This window comes from Triticum dicoccoides, chromosome 2B, assembly GCF_002162155.2.
Source record: "Triticum dicoccoides isolate Atlit2015 ecotype Zavitan chromosome 2B, WEW_v2.0, whole genome shotgun sequence".
Lineage (NCBI taxonomy): Eukaryota > Viridiplantae > Streptophyta > Magnoliopsida > Poales > Poaceae > Triticum > Triticum dicoccoides.
Genome location: NC_041383.1, coordinates 712,674,693 through 712,681,236, shown reverse-complemented (window position 1 = coordinate 712,681,236; position 6,544 = coordinate 712,674,693).

The following is a 6,544-nucleotide window of genomic DNA, read 5'->3' as shown; positions in this document are numbered from 1 at the left end:
AACTACTAATGGCGCACCGTGGGTGTGGTGCACCATTACTAGTTGACATAGTAATGGCACACCACACCCACTGTGCGCCATTAGTAGTTTTGAAAAAAAAATAAAAAAAAATAAAAAAATGTTAGTAATGGCGCACCTGTGGATAGTGCGCCATTACTAGTTTTAACTAGTAATGGCGCACTGTCCACAGGTGCGCCGTTACTAAGTTTTTTTCAAATAAAAATTCATTTTTTTTCTTTTTTTCTTTTCAAAACTAGTAATGGCGCACCGTGGGCGTGGTGCGCCATTACTAGTTAAACTAGTAATGGCGCACCATGGGCGTGGTGCGCCATTACTAACTTGGCCCAAAAGTTCCCGAGTGCACCCCCCACCACCACCAGGCCCGCACCCTCCAAGCCTTTGCCACCGCTCCCATGCAGCTGCCTGCCCACCAGTTGGGCAAGCACCTGCGTGTCGGCACAAGGCTTCTCAGCCAACTCAGTGCATGCCTACGTGGTGGCATGCAAATCTTCGTGAAGGCCCTACCACCGCACCACCTCGGCAGTCTGCCAGCCTACATGGCGCTGACCGCATTGCTGGCTCAGGCGCGTGTCGAGGCGGGGCAAAGTGGCGGTAAAGTGGAGGGGACACGTCAGGAGCACATTAAATGCACTTTGTCCTGGAACAGCAAGGGATAGTCTTAATCACAGTACCCCGATGGCACCTTCTGTGTGCCACTGTGGCGATCCCCTTGCCTATAAAAGGAGGCCCGAGGCATACAGGAGAGGGATTCGGACTTTTGGACAAGTTACGCCCATTGTAGCTAGTTCAAGAACCTCACGAACACAAATACACACATCCAAGTAGGACTAGGGTGTTACGCATCCCTGCGGCCCGAACCTGGGTAAACGATCGGCGTGCTTGTACTGACTGCTGATCCTGCTCTCCTCACCACCCAGCGCCCCGCAACCATAGTAAGGATTCTTGTGATCCCATAGGTGTAGTTTCCCACCTACACTCCGCCACCATGGTGAAGGACAAGACGGCGGCAGGAATGCAGGAAGAAGGCGAAGGGGGTGGCAAAAGGCAAGAAGCAGAATCGGGGGTCATCGTCGCGGTCGGCGCTGCCACCGTGTTGGATCCAGGGTGATTGGATCTGGTCCTTGTTCCGACAGGAAGATCTGGACGAGCTGGTGGAGTCCGTACTGATCGCCACTGGTGCTGCACGGTTGCCGGAGGAGGAGACGGAGCCACAACCGCGATCGGGTGAGTGCGTTCTGCTTGCCACCCATGTCGACCGGGGTTTCTCGCTCCCTCCACACCCCTTTTTCTGGGGTTTCTTGAACTTCTTCGGAGCCCAACTCCATCGCTTTTCTCCCAACACCATCACATACCTTGCTGCATTCGTGTCCATGTGCGAGAATTTTTTGGGTTGTCGACCGCACTGGGGTCGTTTCAAGAACATTTTCACTATCCGCTCTTAGTCAGTGAAGAAAGCAAATACAAGTGAAGAGAAAACACACGTCATTTAGATGTGTGGGGGTTTGGGTATCCAGAAGAGGCAGAGGAGCTCTTTCCCTTCCATGACCCTTCCTGAGTCGGTCAGAGGCTGGCAGTCGACCTGGTTCTTCTGCCAGGATCTCACAACTCCAGGCCAGTCGAGTGGACTTCCCCATTCACCTTTGATTGTGTTCAGACTCCTTCCTCACTGAAAGTGACTACTGCTGAGAGTGTGGAGACAAACATGCAAGTTGAGAGGGTGGTTCAATTGATCAATCAAGGCGTCACTGGCATGGATTTGCTGGAGGTATTCCTCAGTCGATGCATCCAGCCGCTCCAGGCTTGTGACCACCCTATGTGGATGTATTCTGGAGCCAACGACACCGCTCGGGTTCATCCAGAGGAAGTGTCGGCTGAGACAGTGGCCTAGTGGTTGAGGAGTATTACAGGAAACAAGGACAACCCCAGAGGCACCAGGAGAGTCGACCCCTTTAGTGACAGCAACCAGCCACACAAGGTTCGGCCCATACCACCGACTGTGTTTGGGTACATTGTCCGATGGTCTTTGAATCCTAGTGACGTTTGCTCGACTTCTATTCTCGTAGGTTTATACTAAGATGTACTCAATGCCCAATGGAGAACAGGCTCTAGAGCAAGACCAGGAAGGAGGAGACATCGCAGAGGAGAGTGGCGATTGGCAATCTCCAGACGATGAGGACGAAGAGGAGAGAGACGAGTCGGACAACGAAGAGATGGTCGACTCACCGCCTCACTCGAAACACCGATCCAAGCTACTCCATGATCCAGCGGGCGGGCGCAGCAAGACCGCGGCCCCAAGCACCCAAGCGCAGAAGCGTACTCGTACTTCAACCCCGGAGCCGACGGAAAAAGTCGCCAAGCAGCCCAAGGTCGTTCCTTCAAAAGCTCGGAAGACTCTGCCCAGGATTAAGATGGATGTTCTGTTGCCTCTGGGTGAGTGTTCCTTTCTGTGTTTTCCTCTACCGACTGACTCTTCTGTTTTGACCGAATGGATCATGCACGTTTCTAGGCCAACCTCCACCGTGACTAATATGGACGTTGACAAGGCTCCAGGAGATGAGGAAGCCGATGAGGCGGCCACCTCCAGAGCTGGTAAGTCCGCTCGACTAAAACTTATTTTGTCGATTGAGTTGTTGGCCAATTGAATTTTTGATGTTTTCTTTTTGTTGCAGCTCCACGAGATGTTGTCGGGCTTCCAGATGATGATGAAGAAGAAGTTCCTCTGAGGGAGAGGAGGAGGAGGGGCAAGGGCTCGAGCGGGAAAGCGACTGAGGTTCAGGTCCCTCCATCGACGCTGGTGGTTGAGCGATCTGGAGATCCGGTTCGGACCAACGTCACATTCGCTAACCCGCTGCCGACTGATCGCCCATCAAGGTCGACTGCTCAGACCCCTGTTGTTCCAGTGCAACTCCATGCGTCCGACCCAGTGGCTGCTTCAACTGCCTTGGCACCATCACTCTTTGCTGCGTACCAAACTCCAGACGACTTGCCAAGTGCCGCCAGGGAGGCTCTTCGCCAGGTGAATCTTGTGATGGAGCAAGTGAAGGTGATGCACGAGGCCAGTTAGGTGTCCTATAATGCCAGCACCGCTCTATAGACCAACGTTAAGGTCAGTTGATTCCCGACTGAACTTTTGAATAATGAAAAGTGACGCTATTGTTTCGCTGCCCATATGTGCATCTACTATCATGGGTCTGTGTTCCACATCCAATCACCCACTGGGGTGTGCCTGCCTTAGAGTTAAATATGTCTTCCACTTTATTCGACTTATGTTGAGTCGAGTGTTTGTCCAAACCAGTGGGGGCACGGAGAGTGCACCCATTGGGTGTAGTCCCTGAGACCATGGTCGACTGCTGGCAGTCGGCTGGGGTCTGAGAATCTACTCTTTTTTTTGAACTCACGCTAGACAGACCGTGCCGAGTGTTGAACCAAACCAGTGGGGGCACGCAGAGTGCACCCACTGGGTGTAGTCCCCGAGACTACTGTTGAATGTTTCATTCGACAGTAGTCTTAGAGTAACTTTCATTGTGCATGTATTTTCACTACAAAAAATACATTTCCATGATGATACATGTTTGTCATAGTAGGTCGCGTTTTCTGTCATGCATGTACATCCATGACGATTTTATGAAAGAATCAAGATAGTCATACCTGTGCTATCGTAGAAGTGTTCCACAACATTACCAAAATTATCATCACGGAAGTGTCGACCTCCATGACGATAAATCACGCGCCACAGAAGTGCTTTTGTCAAGGGTGACCGACACGTGGCATCCACCGTAACGGAATGCCGTCAAGCTACCGGGTCGGGTTTTGGATCCGATAACCCGTTAACAGCCTCGACCAATGGGGATTTTCCACGTGTAAAATCATCATTGGCTGGAGGAAACACGTGTCGGCTCACCGTTGGGACAGATGTCATCCGCTCATTAGACCGAAGGCGCCTATGATACGGCGACACGTGGCATGGCCCAACAGAGGCCTATTCATGTGAAAAGGCCGGCCCGTTTGACTTGGTCAAAAGGTGGCGGGTCGGCCCACGGAAAGCCTGTTAACGACCTGTTCGCATATAGCCCATTTACAGCACGCTAACCCAGGGCCCGTTACGCCCTATCCGAATTAGGCCCAGTAGCGTCATCTGGGCCGTCCAATATGATTCCAACCCATTTTAACTTCCTGTCCATGTGTGGCCCATGACTTCTTTCGGCCCATATGAGGCCCTTTGTAACTCTTGGCCCATTAACGGCCCATGGTGAAACTGGCCCGTAATGAACAGTGTATCACTTTATACCCATTAACGACCCATTATTCCATTGGGCCGTTTCCAGCCCAAGTTATCTTTCGGCCTTCTCAGGGCCCATTGATTCTTGGGCTCATTTGCAGCATTCGGTTACATACGGCCTATTACTGTCATTTTCTGCTTGTGGGACAAATTCAGCCCATCATTACAGTCGGCCCGTTTGCGGACCGTTAATACGTTGGGCCGTTTTCATGTCAAAAAAACCCGTTGGGCTATTTTCATAGAGTTATCAAATACGGCCTATTAACAGCCCGTTATGGTCAACTCTATGAAAACAGCCCCGTAGAAGGCCCATGGATCCTGCGGCCCGTATGAGGCCCATGGATAGTACGGCCCGTAGAAGGCCCATGGACCCTAAGGCCCGTATAGAAGGCCAATGGATCCTAGGGCCCGTATAGAAGGCCAATGGATCCTACGCCGGAAGAAGGCCCATGGATCATACGGCCTGCAGGATGCCCATGGTTACAATAGTCCATGTGTTGCCAGGATTATTTTGGCCTAGTTACCAAAAATAGGATCTTGTGGCCACTAGAAAAACACAGAAAAAGAACTGCAGTGACTACAAGCAAACAACTAAACAAGACAATAAGGAAATAAATAAGCAAGCAATTAACGCTAGCATATTACTGTTATTACACATATTACATCCATTGGGCATCAAAGTTCGCCACCAGTGCAAATATAGGGAACAAAGCAGCACATTACATACACTGGACGTCAAAATTGGCCACTAGTGCAAATAAACACGACAGCAAAACAAGAGCATAACTGAAACAACTTCAGAAGAGCTCAAGAAATGTTATCCTAGGTATCCACCATGCTGGCAATAAGCTTAGCAAGCTGATTAGCTTTGTCCTGTTTGGCGCTAAAATCCTCCAACGCTTGCTGTTGCACCAGAAAGTATGCATCTGAATGCTCCAGGGACTTCCGCAGTCCTTCCGCTTCTTGTCACAGCACAGCTGATCGATGTCTTTCAGCTTGTAGTTGAGACTCAAGAAACCGAAATGAATCAGACAGTGAGTTTGAATAGCTTGTGCAAGCGGTAGTGGCTAGTAACTCGAACACTAAACCAAGACAGGACTTTGGGGTTGTCTCGCTGTCTTCAAGATAGTCTTCCTTAGCTATTTTATCAGCTTTGTTGGAGACCAACAAGGATGTGTCACTATCCTAAACCTTATCTGCATTACTTCCTTTACCATTGCTTAATAAGGCACTCTTCCACAATATTCTGTCAGCATTCTAAAAGAAGAAACAAGCAGACACATAACAAGTTTAGCATGTACTAGTATATGAAACTCATTTCGGTGAACCAGTTCATTAGTAAGGTGGACATGATTAAACTACCAAGTCTTCTATTGCCAAGTACTAGTACATAATAAAAGCATCAAACAAGCATATATCTATGTCCTATGGTCACTGCATTGTCTTGCCAAATCAAAATAGAGACACGGTTCAAATCATATTAGTTCAAGACAAAGCAGTAGTGAAAGAAAACAAAGCGTGGGAAACTACACGGCACAACAAGATTTCATATGGGTACCATGGGTCTACATGTACAACAACACTATTGGCTCTGTTGTGATGCTAGTAATGTGCATGATATGAAAGTCAACTATATACACAATTTAAATTGAAATCAACAAAGCTATTCATAAGAGCAAACCTGTTAAAGAAACATGCGTGAACATACCTGCTGTGCCATTGGAGTTTCGATTGGATCCTTCAATTTAAAAATAAGTTTGTATGAGTAATACAGTGATACAAGAGCAAAGCAATCATAGTTAAAAAAGGAAGGCCTAAGCGAGCGCTTAAGCGCGCCTAGGCTCTAGGCGTTGGCAAAACGCATTGCGCATAACTACGCTTAATCTATGCATAACTGCACATAAGCATGCGCTTTGGTCAGTAAAGCGCAAGGCGGTGGCAAAACACACAATTAACGCCTAGCGCTTTTTTGAACTATGATAGAAATGGAATCTTAAATTAGAACAGTTGTTCTTTAGGTTTAGGCACTTGTTCTACATGAACAGAGTACAGGAAGATGCAAGAATATAATACTTAAAAATAGAAAATGAGCTCATAGACCTTACCACATTATTGGTTCGGGAACAGTATAGAACAAGGTGTTCCCAGTCATCGTCCAGTAAATGTGTCTCAGGAGAACGTAAGGGAATTTGATGAGTTTATTTGCCAGTGAAGTATGTTTTCTTCAGGTAATTCCGATACTGC